This window comes from Misgurnus anguillicaudatus, chromosome 8, assembly GCF_027580225.2.
Source record: "Misgurnus anguillicaudatus chromosome 8, ASM2758022v2, whole genome shotgun sequence".
Taxonomy (NCBI): Eukaryota; Metazoa; Chordata; class Actinopteri; order Cypriniformes; family Cobitidae; genus Misgurnus; species Misgurnus anguillicaudatus.
The window spans coordinates 36,648,252-36,661,389 of NC_073344.2; positions in this window are offsets into that span (position 1 = coordinate 36,648,252).

Consider the following 13,138-nt stretch of genomic DNA (forward strand, 5'->3'; position numbering starts at 1 on the left):
CAACGCACACCGGGTGCGCATCAAACGGCCGGCACGAAGCCGGGTCCGCGATGCTGGGGGCGCCAAGCCGCTAGTCCCGCCCAGGGCGCTGCATCCAGAGCTAGGAAACAAGCGAATCTAATGGAAGCACTTGGGAGCGACCTAAACCTGAGTGTAAAAAAGGCTAATCTTCCCTCTAGACTGCCGAAGCAGTTTTAGGATACTTAAAAACGGGCCACGCTTCTTATGAAACTATGCCCATCCCCCGTACGGCGACGACTTAAAAGTGGAGCTACTCACGGCGTGCGGTGGCGTCTCTGGCGTCATCACCGAGTCCTGGCAGGCGAGGTGTCCGCAGGCGGGAGCGTCGCTTGTCGGGTCCTCCGCCGGGCAGCGTCTCAGCCGCGTAAGCCGGCTCCCTGTGAAAGAAACGAGGAGCTGCGTCATGGTGTCGACGGATCGACACCACGACGCAGTGGTATGTCCAGAGATGGGCAACATTTCAAAGACACGTATGGCCAAACCAGATATCATAAAAACGTGTCAACGTTTCATTCTTAAGACAAAGACTGAGGCCTAGTGGGTATTATTACTTCCCGGGTAGCCCTTAGACAAAGTACAACAATCTCAAATGAAAAACCCATGCCCCTTCACCACAGTAGTAGTGAAAGCCTAGGCCTAGTGGGTATTATTACCCGCCGGGTGCCCCTTAGACAAAGTATAACAATCTCTAATGGAAAACCCATGCCGCTTCACCACAGTAGTAGTGAAAGCCTAGGCCTAGCGGGTATTATTACTTCCCGGGTGCCCCTTAGACAAAGTATAAAAATCTCTCATGAAAAACCCATGCCGCTTCACCACAGTAGTAGTGAAAGCGCCCATGTTATAAACCAAGGTGCTTGCCATTACACGCTTCTGCGTTTCAAAAGCAGGGCCCTTCCTGTTTCCCGACCGCGCCCGCCTTACAGTGCAGGCCCTGCTTCTAACTCTAAAATGAGACCCTGGGGTTGACTGCGGCCCGCGCCCACCCCCCACTACGATTCCCGGTGCGGCGAAGGGCGTAGCGAACACGAACAACGCACACCGGGTGCGCATCAAACGGCCGGCACGAAGCCGGGTCCGCGATGCTGGGGGCGCCAAGCCGCTAGTCCCGCCCAGGGCGCTGCATCCAGAGCTAGGAAACAAGCGAATCTAATGGAAGCACCTGGGAGCGACCTAAACCTGAGTGTAAAAAAGGCTAATCTTCCCTCTAGACTGCCGAAGCAGTTTTAGGATACTTAAAAACGGGCCACGCTTCTTATGAAACTATGCCCATCCCCCGTACGGCGACGACTTAAAAGTGGAGCTACTCACGGCGTGCGGTGGCGTCTCCGGCGTCATCACCGGGTCCTGGCAGGCGAGGTGTCCGCAGGCGGGAGCGTCGCTTGTCGGGTCCTCCGCCAGGCAGCGTCTCAGCCGCGTAAGCCGGCTCCCTGTGAAAGAAACGAGGAGCTGCGTCATGGTGTCGACGGATCGACACCACGACGCAGTGGTATGTCCAGAGATGGGCAACATTTCAAAGACACGTATGGCCAAACCAGATATCATAAAAACGTGTCAACGTTTCATTCTTAAGACAAAGACTGAGGCCTAGTGGGTATTATTACTTCCCGGGTGGCCCTTAGACAAAGTACAACAATCTCAAATGAAAAACCCATGCCCCTTCACCACAGTAGTAGTGAAAGCCTAGGCCTAGTGGGTATTATTACCCGCCGGGTGCCCCTTAGACAAAGTATAACAATCTCTAATGGAAAACCCATGCCGCTTCACCACAGTAGTAGTGAAAGCCTAGGCCTAGCGGGTATTATTACTTCCCGGGTGCCCCTTAGACAAAGTATAAAAATCTCTCATGAAAAACCCATGCCGCTTCACCACAGTAGTAGTGAAAGCGCCCATGTTATAAACCAAGGTGCTTGCCATTACACGCTTCTGCGTTTCAAAAGCAGGGCCCTTCCTGTTTCCCGACCGCGCCCGCCTTACAGTGCAGGCCCTGCTTCTAACTCTAAAATGAGACCCTGGGGTTGACTGCGGCCCGCGCCCACCCCCCACTACGATTCCCGGTGCGGCAAAGGGCGTAGCGAACACGAACAACGCACACCGGGTGCGCATCAAACGGCCGGCACGAAGCCGGGTCCGCGATGCTGGGGGCGCCAAGCCGCTAGTCCCGCCCAGGGCGCTGCATCCAGAGCTAGGAAACAAGCGAATCTAATGGAAGCACCTGGGAGCGACCTAAACCTGAGTGTAAAAAAAGGCTAATCTTCCCTCTAGACTGCCGAAGCAGTTTTAGGATACTTAAAAACGGGCCACGCTTCTTATGAAACTATGCCCATCCCCCGTACGGCGACGACTTAAAAGTGGAGCTACTCACGGCGTGCGGTGGCATCTCCGGCGTCATCACCGGGTCCTGGCAGGCGAGGTGTCCGCAGGCGGGAGCGTTGCTTGTCGGGTCCTCCGCCGGGCAGCGTCTCAGCCGCGTAAGCCGGCTTCCTGTGAAAGAAACGAGGAGCTGCGTCATGGTGTCGACGGATCGACACCACGACGCAGTGGTATGTCCAGAGATGGGCAACATTTCAAAGACACGTATGGCCAAACCAGATATCATAAAAACGTGTCAACGTTTCATTCTTAAGACAAAGACTGAGGCCTAGTGGGTATTATTACTTCCCGGGTGGCCCTTAGACAAAGTACAACAATCTCAAAAGAAAAACCCATGCCCCTTCACCACAGTAGTAGTGAAAGCCTAGGCCTAGTGGGTATTATTACTCGCCGGGTGCCCCTTAGACAAAGTATAACAATCTCTAATGGAAAACCCATGCCGCTTCACCACAGTAGTAGTGAAAGCCTAGGCCTAGCGGGTATTATTACTTCCCGGGTGCCCCTTAGACAAAGTATAAAAATCTCTCATGAAAAACCCATGCCGCTTCACCACAGTAGTAGTGAAAGCGCCCATGTTATAAACCAAGGTGCTTGCCATTACACGCTTCTGCGTTTCAAAAGCAGGGCCCTTCCTGTTTCCCGACCGCGCCCGCCTTACAGTGCAGGCCCTGCTTCTAACTCTAAAATGAGACCCTGGGGTTGACTGCGGCCCGCGCCCACCCCCCACTACGATTCCCGGTGCGGCGAAGGGCGTAGCGAACACGAACAACGCACACCGGGTGCGCATCAAACGGCCGGCACGAAGCCGGGTCCGCGATGCTGGGGGCGCCAAGCCGCTAGTCCCGCCCAGGGCGCTGCATCCAGAGCTAGGAAACAAGCGAATCTAATGGAAGCACTTGGGAGCGACCTAAACCTGAGTGTAAAAAAGGCTAATCTTCCCTCTAGACTGCCGAAGCAGTTTTAGGATACTTAAAAACGGGCCACGCTTCTTATGAAACTATGCCCATCCCCCGTACGGCGACGACTTAAAAGTGGAGCTACTCACGGCGTGCGGTGGCGTCTCTGGCGTCATCACCGAGTCCTGGCAGGCGAGGTGTCCGCAGGCGGGAGCGTCGCTTGTCGGGTCCTCCGCCGGGCAGCGTCTCAGCCGCGTAAGCCGGCTCCCTGTGAAAGAAACGAGGAGCTGCGTCATGGTGTCGACGGATCGACACCACGACGCAGTGGTATGTCCAGAGATGGGCAACATTTCAAAGACACGTATGGCCAAACCAGATATCATAAAAACGTGTCAACGTTTCATTCTTAAGACAAAGACTGAGGCCTAGTGGGTATTATTACTTCCCGGGTAGCCCTTAGACAAAGTACAACAATCTCAAATGAAAAACCCATGCCCCTTCACCACAGTAGTAGTGAAAGCCTAGGCCTAGTGGGTATTATTACCCGCCGGGTGCCCCTTAGACAAAGTATAACAATCTCTAATGGAAAACCCATGCCGCTTCACCACAGTAGTAGTGAAAGCCTAGGCCTAGCGGGTATTATTACTTCCCGGGTGCCCCTTAGACAAAGTATAAAAATCTCTCATGAAAAACCCATGCCGCTTCACCACAGTAGTAGTGAAAGCGCCCATGTTATAAACCAAGGTGCTTGCCATTACACGCTTCTGCGTTTCAAAAGCAGGGCCCTTCCTGTTTCCCGACCGCGCCCGCCTTACAGTGCAGGCCCTGCTTCTAACTCTAAAATGAGACCCTGGGGTTGACTGCGGCCCGCGCCCACCCCCCACTACGATTCCCGGTGCGGCGAAGGGCGTAGCGAACACGAACAACGCACACCGGGTGCGCATCAAACGGCCGGCACGAAGCCGGGTCCGCGATGCTGGGGGCGCCAAGCCGCTAGTCCCGCCCAGGGCGCTGCATCCAGAGCTAGGAAACAAGCGAATCTAATGGAAGCACCTGGGAGCGACCTAAACCTGAGTGTAAAAAAGGCTAATCTTCCCTCTAGACTGCCGAAGCAGTTTTAGGATACTTAAAAACGGGCCACGCTTCTTATGAAACTATGCCCATCCCCCGTACGGCGACGACTTAAAAGTGGAGCTACTCACGGCGTGCGGTGGCGTCTCCGGCGTCATCACCGGGTCCTGGCAGGCGAGGTGTCCGCAGGCGGGAGCGTCGCTTGTCGGGTCCCTCCGCCGGGCAGCGTCTCAGCCGCGTAAGCCGGCTCCCTGTGAAAGAAACGAGGAGCTGCGTCATGGTGTCGACGGATCGACACCACGACGCAGTGGTATGTCCAGAGATGGGCAACATTTCAAAGACACGTATGGCCAAACCAGATATCATAAAAACGTGTCAACGTTTCATTCTTAAGACAAAGACTGAGGCCTAGTGGGTATTATTACTTCCCGGGTGGCCCTTAGACAAAGTACAACAATCTCAAATGAAAAACCCATGCCCCTTCACCACAGTAGTAGTGAAAGCCTAGGCCTAGTGGGTATTATTACCCGCCGGGTGCCCCTTAGACAAAGTATAACAATCTCTAATGGAAAACCCATGCCGCTTCACCACAGTAGTAGTGAAAGCCTAGGCCTAGCGGGTATTATTACTTCCCGGGTGCCCCTTAGACAAAGTATAAAAATCTCTCATGAAAAACCCATGCCGCTTCACCACAGTAGTAGTGAAAGCGCCCATGTTATAAACCAAGGTGCTTGCCATTACACGCTTCTGCGTTTCAAAAGCAGGGCCCTTCCTGTTTCCCGACCGCGCCCGCCTTACAGTGCAGGCCCTGCTTCTAACTCTAAAATGAGACCCTGGGGTTGACTGCGGCCCGCGCCCACCCCCCACTACGATTCCCGGTGCGGCGAAGGGCGTAGCGAACACGAACAACGCACACCGGGTGCGCATCAAACGGCCGGCACGAAGCCGGGTCCGCGATGCTGGGGGCGCCAAGCCGCTAGTCCCGCCCAGGGCGCTGCATCCAGAGCTAGGAAACAAGCGAATCTAATGGAAGCACTTGGGAGCGACCTAAACCTGAGTGTAAAAAAGGCTAATCTTCCCTCTAGACTGCCGAAGCAGTTTTAGGATACTTAAAAACGGGCCACGCTTCTTATGAAACTATGCCCATCCCCCGTACGGCGACGACTTAAAAGTGGAGCTACTCACGGCGTGCGGTGGCGTCTCTGGCGTCATCACCGAGTCCTGGCAGGCGAGGTGTCCGCAGGCGGGAGCGTCGCTTGTCGGGTCCTCCGCCGGGCAGCGTCTCAGCCGCGTAAGCCGGCTCCCTGTGAAAGAAACGAGGAGCTGCGTCATGGTGTCGACGGATCGACACCACGACGCAGTGGTATGTCCAGAGATGGGCAACATTTCAAAGACACGTATGGCCAAACCAGATATCATAAAAACGTGTCAACGTTTCATTCTTAAGACAAAGACTGAGGCCTAGTGGGTATTATTACTTCCCGGGTAGCCCTTAGACAAAGTACAACAATCTCAAATGAAAAACCCATGCCCCTTCACCACAGTAGTAGTGAAAGCCTAGGCCTAGTGGGTATTATTACCCGCCGGGTGCCCCTTAGACAAAGTATAACAATCTCTAATGGAAAACCCATGCCGCTTCACCACAGTAGTAGTGAAAGCCTAGGCCTAGCGGGTATTATTACTTCCCGGGTGCCCCTTAGACAAAGTATAAAAATCTCTCATGAAAAACCCATGCCGCTTCACCACAGTAGTAGTGAAAGCGCCCATGTTATAAACCAAGGTGCTTGCCATTACACGCTTCTGCGTTTCAAAAGCAGGGCCCTTCCTGTTTCCCGACCGCGCCCGCCTTACAGTGCAGGCCCTGCTTCTAACTCTAAAATGAGACCCTGGGGTTGACTGCGGCCCGCGCCCACCCCCCACTACGATTCCCGGTGCGGCGAAGGGCGTAGCGAACACGAACAACGCACACCGGGTGCGCATCAAACGGCCGGCACGAAGCCGGGTCCGCGATGCTGGGGGCGCCAAGCCGCTAGTCCCGCCCAGGGCGCTGCATCCAGAGCTAGGAAACAAGCGAATCTAATGGAAGCACCTGGGAGCGACCTAAACCTGAGTGTAAAAAAGGCTAATCTTCCCTCTAGACTGCCGAAGCAGTTTTAGGATACTTAAAAACGGGCCACGCTTCTTATGAAACTATGCCCATCCCCCGTACGGCGACGACTTAAAAGTGGAGCTACTCACGGCGTGCGGTGGCGTCTCCGGCGTCATCACCGGGTCCTGGCAGGCGAGGTGTCCGCAGGCGGGAGCGTCGCTTGTCGGGTCCTCCGCCAGGCAGCGTCTCAGCCGCGTAAGCCGGCTCCCTGTGAAAGAAACGAGGAGCTGCGTCATGGTGTCGACGGATCGACACCACGACGCAGTGGTATGTCCAGAGATGGGCAACATTTCAAAGACACGTATGGCCAAACCAGATATCATAAAAACGTGTCAACGTTTCATTCTTAAGACAAAGACTGAGGCCTAGTGGGTATTATTACTTCCCGGGTGGCCCTTAGACAAAGTACAACAATCTCAAATGAAAAACCCATGCCCCTTCACCACAGTAGTAGTGAAAGCCTAGGCCTAGTGGGTATTATTACCCGCCGGGTGCCCCTTAGACAAAGTATAACAATCTCTAATGGAAAACCCATGCCGCTTCACCACAGTAGTAGTGAAAGCCTAGGCCTAGCGGGTATTATTACTTCCCGGGTGCCCCTTAGACAAAGTATAAAAATCTCTCATGAAAAACCCATGCCGCTTCACCACAGTAGTAGTGAAAGCGCCCATGTTATAAACCAAGGTGCTTGCCATTACACGCTTCTGCGTTTCAAAAGCAGGGCCCTTCCTGTTTCCCGACCGCGCCCGCCTTACAGTGCAGGCCCTGCTTCTAACTCTAAAATGAGACCCTGGGGTTGACTGCGGCCCGCGCCCACCCCCCACTACGATTCCCGGTGCGGCAAAGGGCGTAGCGAACACGAACAACGCACACCGGGTGCGCATCAAACGGCCGGCACGAAGCCGGGTCCGCGATGCTGGGGGCGCCAAGCCGCTAGTCCCGCCCAGGGCGCTGCATCCAGAGCTAGGAAACAAGCGAATCTAATGGAAGCACCTGGGAGCGACCTAAACCTGAGTGTAAAAAAAGGCTAATCTTCCCTCTAGACTGCCGAAGCAGTTTTAGGATACTTAAAAACGGGCCACGCTTCTTATGAAACTATGCCCATCCCCCGTACGGCGACGACTTAAAAGTGGAGCTACTCACGGCGTGCGGTGGCATCTCCGGCGTCATCACCGGGTCCTGGCAGGCGAGGTGTCCGCAGGCGGGAGCGTTGCTTGTCGGGTCCTCCGCCGGGCAGCGTCTCAGCCGCGTAAGCCGGCTTCCTGTGAAAGAAACGAGGAGCTGCGTCATGGTGTCGACGGATCGACACCACGACGCAGTGGTATGTCCAGAGATGGGCAACATTTCAAAGACACGTATGGCCAAACCAGATATCATAAAAACGTGTCAACGTTTCATTCTTAAGACAAAGACTGAGGCCTAGTGGGTATTATTACTTCCCGGGTGGCCCTTAGACAAAGTACAACAATCTCAAAAGAAAAACCCATGCCCCTTCACCACAGTAGTAGTGAAAGCCTAGGCCTAGTGGGTATTATTACTCGCCGGGTGCCCCTTAGACAAAGTATAACAATCTCTAATGGAAAACCCATGCCGCTTCACCACAGTAGTAGTGAAAGCCTAGGCCTAGCGGGTATTATTACTTCCCGGGTGCCCCTTAGACAAAGTATAAAAATCTCTCATGAAAAACCCATGCCGCTTCACCACAGTAGTAGTGAAAGCGCCCATGTTATAAACCAAGGTGCTTGCCATTACACGCTTCTGCGTTTCAAAAGCAGGGCCCTTCCTGTTTCCCGACCGCGCCCGCCTTACAGTGCAGGCCCTGCTTCTAACTCTAAAATGAGACCCTGGGGTTGACTGCGGCCCGCGCCCACCCCCCACTACGATTCCCGGTGCGGCGAAGGGCGTAGCGAACACGAACAACGCACACCGGGTGCGCATCAAACGGCCGGCACGAAGCCGGGTCCGCGATGCTGGGGGCGCCAAGCCGCTAGTCCCGCCCAGGGCGCTGCATCCAGAGCTAGGAAACAAGCGAATCTAATGGAAGCACTTGGGAGCGACCTAAACCTGAGTGTAAAAAAGGCTAATCTTCCCTCTAGACTGCCGAAGCAGTTTTAGGATACTTAAAAACGGGCCACGCTTCTTATGAAACTATGCCCATCCCCCGTACGGCGACGACTTAAAAGTGGAGCTACTCACGGCGTGCGGTGGCGTCTCTGGCGTCATCACCGAGTCCTGGCAGGCGAGGTGTCCGCAGGCGGGAGCGTCGCTTGTCGGGTCCTCCGCCGGGCAGCGTCTCAGCCGCGTAAGCCGGCTCCCTGTGAAAGAAACGAGGAGCTGCGTCATGGTGTCGACGGATCGACACCACGACGCAGTGGTATGTCCAGAGATGGGCAACATTTCAAAGACACGTATGGCCAAACCAGATATCATAAAAACGTGTCAACGTTTCATTCTTAAGACAAAGACTGAGGCCTAGTGGGTATTATTACTTCCCGGGTAGCCCTTAGACAAAGTACAACAATCTCAAATGAAAAACCCATGCCCCTTCACCACAGTAGTAGTGAAAGCCTAGGCCTAGTGGGTATTATTACCCGCCGGGTGCCCCTTAGACAAAGTATAACAATCTCTAATGGAAAACCCATGCCGCTTCACCACAGTAGTAGTGAAAGCCTAGGCCTAGCGGGTATTATTACTTCCCGGGTGCCCCTTAGACAAAGTATAAAAATCTCTCATGAAAAACCCATGCCGCTTCACCACAGTAGTAGTGAAAGCGCCCATGTTATAAACCAAGGTGCTTGCCATTACACGCTTCTGCGTTTCAAAAGCAGGGCCCTTCCTGTTTCCCGACCGCGCCCGCCTTACAGTGCAGGCCCTGCTTCTAACTCTAAAATGAGACCCTGGGGTTGACTGCGGCCCGCGCCCACCCCCCACTACGATTCCCGGTGCGGCGAAGGGCGTAGCGAACACGAACAACGCACACCGGGTGCGCATCAAACGGCCGGCACGAAGCCGGGTCCGCGATGCTGGGGGCGCCAAGCCGCTAGTCCCGCCCAGGGCGCTGCATCCAGAGCTAGGAAACAAGCGAATCTAATGGAAGCACCTGGGAGCGACCTAAACCTGAGTGTAAAAAAGGCTAATCTTCCCTCTAGACTGCCGAAGCAGTTTTAGGATACTTAAAAACGGGCCACGCTTCTTATGAAACTATGCCCATCCCCCGTACGGCGACGACTTAAAAGTGGAGCTACTCACGGCGTGCGGTGGCGTCTCCGGCGTCATCACCGGGTCCTGGCAGGCGAGGTGTCCGCAGGCGGGAGCGTCGCTTGTCGGGTCCTCCGCCGGGCAGCGTCTCAGCCGCGTAAGCCGGCTCCCTGTGAAAGAAACGAGGAGCTGCGTCATGGTGTCGACGGATCGACACCACGACGCAGTGGTATGTCCAGAGATGGGCAACATTTCAAAGACACGTATGGCCAAACCAGATATCATAAAAACGTGTCAACGTTTCATTCTTAAGACAAAGACTGAGGCCTAGTGGGTATTATTACTTCCCGGGTGGCCCTTAGACAAAGTACAACAATCTCAAATGAAAAACCCATGCCCCTTCACCACAGTAGTAGTGAAAGCCTAGGCCTAGTGGGTATTATTACCCGCCGGGTGCCCCTTAGACAAAGTATAACAATCTCTAATGGAAAACCCATGCCGCTTCACCACAGTAGTAGTGAAAGCCTAGGCCTAGCGGGTATTATTACTTCCCGGGTGCCCCTTAGACAAAGTATAAAAATCTCTCATGAAAAACCCATGCCGCTTCACCACAGTAGTAGTGAAAGCGCCCATGTTATAAACCAAGGTGCTTGCCATTACACGCTTCTCCGTTTCAAAAGCAGGGCCCTTCCTGTTTCCCGACCGCGCCCGCCTTACAGTGCAGGCCCTGCTTCTAACTCTAAAATGAGACCCTGGGGTTGACTGCGGCCCGCGCCCACCCCCCACTACGATTCCCGGTGCGGCGAAGGGCGTAGCGAACACGAACAACGCACACCGGGTGCGCATCAAACGGCCGGCACGAAGCCGGGTCCGCGATGCTGGGGGCGCCAAGCCGCTAGTCCCGCCCAGGGCGCTGCATCCAGAGCTAGGAAACAAGCGAATCTAATGGAAGCACTTGGGAGCGACCTAAACCTGAGTGTAAAAAAGGCTAATCTTCCCTCTAGACTGCCGAAGCAGTTTTAGGATACTTAAAAACGGGCCACGCTTCTTATGAAACTATGCCCATCCCCCGTACGGCGACGACTTAAAAGTGGAGCTACTCACGGCGTGCGGTGGCGTCTCCGGCGTCATCACCGAGTCCTGGCAGGCGAGGTGTCCGCAGGCGGGAGCGTCGCTTGTCGGGTCCTCCGCCGGGCAGCGTCTCAGCCGCGTAAGCCGGCTCCCTGTGAAAGAAACGAGGAGCTGCGTCATGGTGTCGACGGATCGACACCACGACGCAGTGGTATGTCCAGAGATGGGCAACATTTCAAAGACACGTATGGCCAAACCAGATATCATAAAAACGTGTCAACGTTTCATTCTTAAGACAAAGACTGAGGCCTAGTGGGTATTATTACTTCCCGGGTAGCCCTTAGACAAAGTACAACAATCTCAAATGAAAAACCCATGCCCCTTCACCACAGTAGTAGTGAAAGCCTAGGCCTAGTGGGTATTATTACCCGCCGGGTGCCCCTTAGACAAAGTATAACAATCTCTAATGGAAAACCCATGCCGCTTCACCACAGTAGTAGTGAAAGCCTAGGCCTAGCGGGTATTATTACTTCCCGGGTGCCCCTTAGACAAAGTATAAAAATCTCTCATGAAAAACCCATGCCGCTTCACCACAGTAGTAGTGAAAGCGCCCATGTTATAAACCAAGGTGCTTGCCATTACACGCTTCTGCGTTTCAAAAGCAGGGCCCTTCCTGTTTCCCTACCGCGCCCGCCTTACAGTGCAGGCCCTGCTTCTAACTCTAAAATGAGACCCTGGGGTTGACTGCGGCCCGCGCCCACCCCCCACTACGATTCCCGGTGCGGCGAAGGGCGTAGCGAACACGAACAACGCACACCGGGTGCGCATCAAACGGCCGGCACGAAGCCGGGTCCGCGATGCTGGGGGCGCCAAGCCGCTAGTCCCGCCCAGGGCGCTGCATCCAGAGCTAGGAAACAAGCGAATCTAATGGAAGCACCTGGGAGCGATCTAAACCTGAGTGTAAAAAAGGCTAATCTTCCCTCTAGACTGCCGAAGCAGTTTTAGGATACTTAAAAACGGGCCACGCTTCTTATGAAACTATGCCCATCCCCCGTACGGCGACGACTTAAAAGTGGAGCTACTCACGGCGTGCGGTGGCGTCTCCGGCGTCATCACCGGGTCCTGGCAGGCGAGGTGTCCGCAGGCGGGAGCGTCGCTTGTCGGGTCCTCCGCCGGGCAGCGTCTCAGCCGCGTAAGCCAGCTCCCTGTGAAAGAAACGAGGAGCTGCGTCATGGTGTCGACGGATCGACACCACGACGCAGTGGTATGTCCAGAGATGGGCAACATTTCAAAGACACGTATGGCCAAACCAGATATCATAAAAACGTGTCAACGTTTCATTCTTAAGACAAAGACTGAGGCCTAGTGGGTATTATTACTTCCCGGGTGGCCCTTAGACAAAGTACAACAATCTCAAATGAAAAACCCATGCCCCTTCACCACAGTAGTAGTGAAAGCCTAGGCCTAGTGGGTATTATTACCCGCCGGGTGCCCCTTAGACAAAGTATAACAATCTCTAATGGAAAACCCATGCCGCTTCACCACAGTAGTAGTGAAAGCCTAGGCCTAGCGGGTATTATTACTTCCCGGGTGCCCCTTAGACAAAGTATAAAAATCTCTCATGAAAAACCCATGCCGCTTCACCACAGTAGTAGTGAAAGCGCCCATGTTATAAACCAAGGTGCTTGCCATTACACGCTTCTGCGTTTCAAAAGCAGGGCCCTTCCTGTTTCCCGACCGCGCCCGCCTTACAGTGCAGGCCCTGCTTCTAACTCTAAAATGAGACCCTGGGGTTGACTGCGGCCCGCGCCCACCCCCCACTACGATTCCCGGTGCGGCGAAGGGCGTAGCGAACACGAACAACGCACACCGGGTGCGCATCAAACGGCCGGCACGAAGCCGGGTCCGCGATGCTGGGGGCGCCAAGCCGCTAGTCCCGCCCAGGGCGCTGCATCTAGAGCTAGGAAACAAGCGAATCTAATGGAAGCACCTGGGAGCGACCTAAACCTGAGTGTAAAAAAGGCTAATCTTCCCTCTAGACTGCCGAAGCAGTTTTAGGATACTTAAAAACGGGCCACGCTTCTTATGAAACTATGCCCATCCCCCGTACGGCGACGACTTAAAAGTGGAGCTACTCACGGCGTGCGGTGGCGTCTCCGGCGTCATCACCGGGTCCTGGCAGGCGAGGTGTCCGCAGGCGGGAGCGTCGCTTGTCGGGTTCTCCGCCGGGCAGCGTCTCAGCCGCGTAAGCCGGCTCCCTGTGAAAGAAACGAGGAGCTGCGTCATGGTGTCGACGGGTCGACACCACGACGCAGTGGTATGTCCAGAGATGGGCAACATTTCAAAGACACGTATGGCC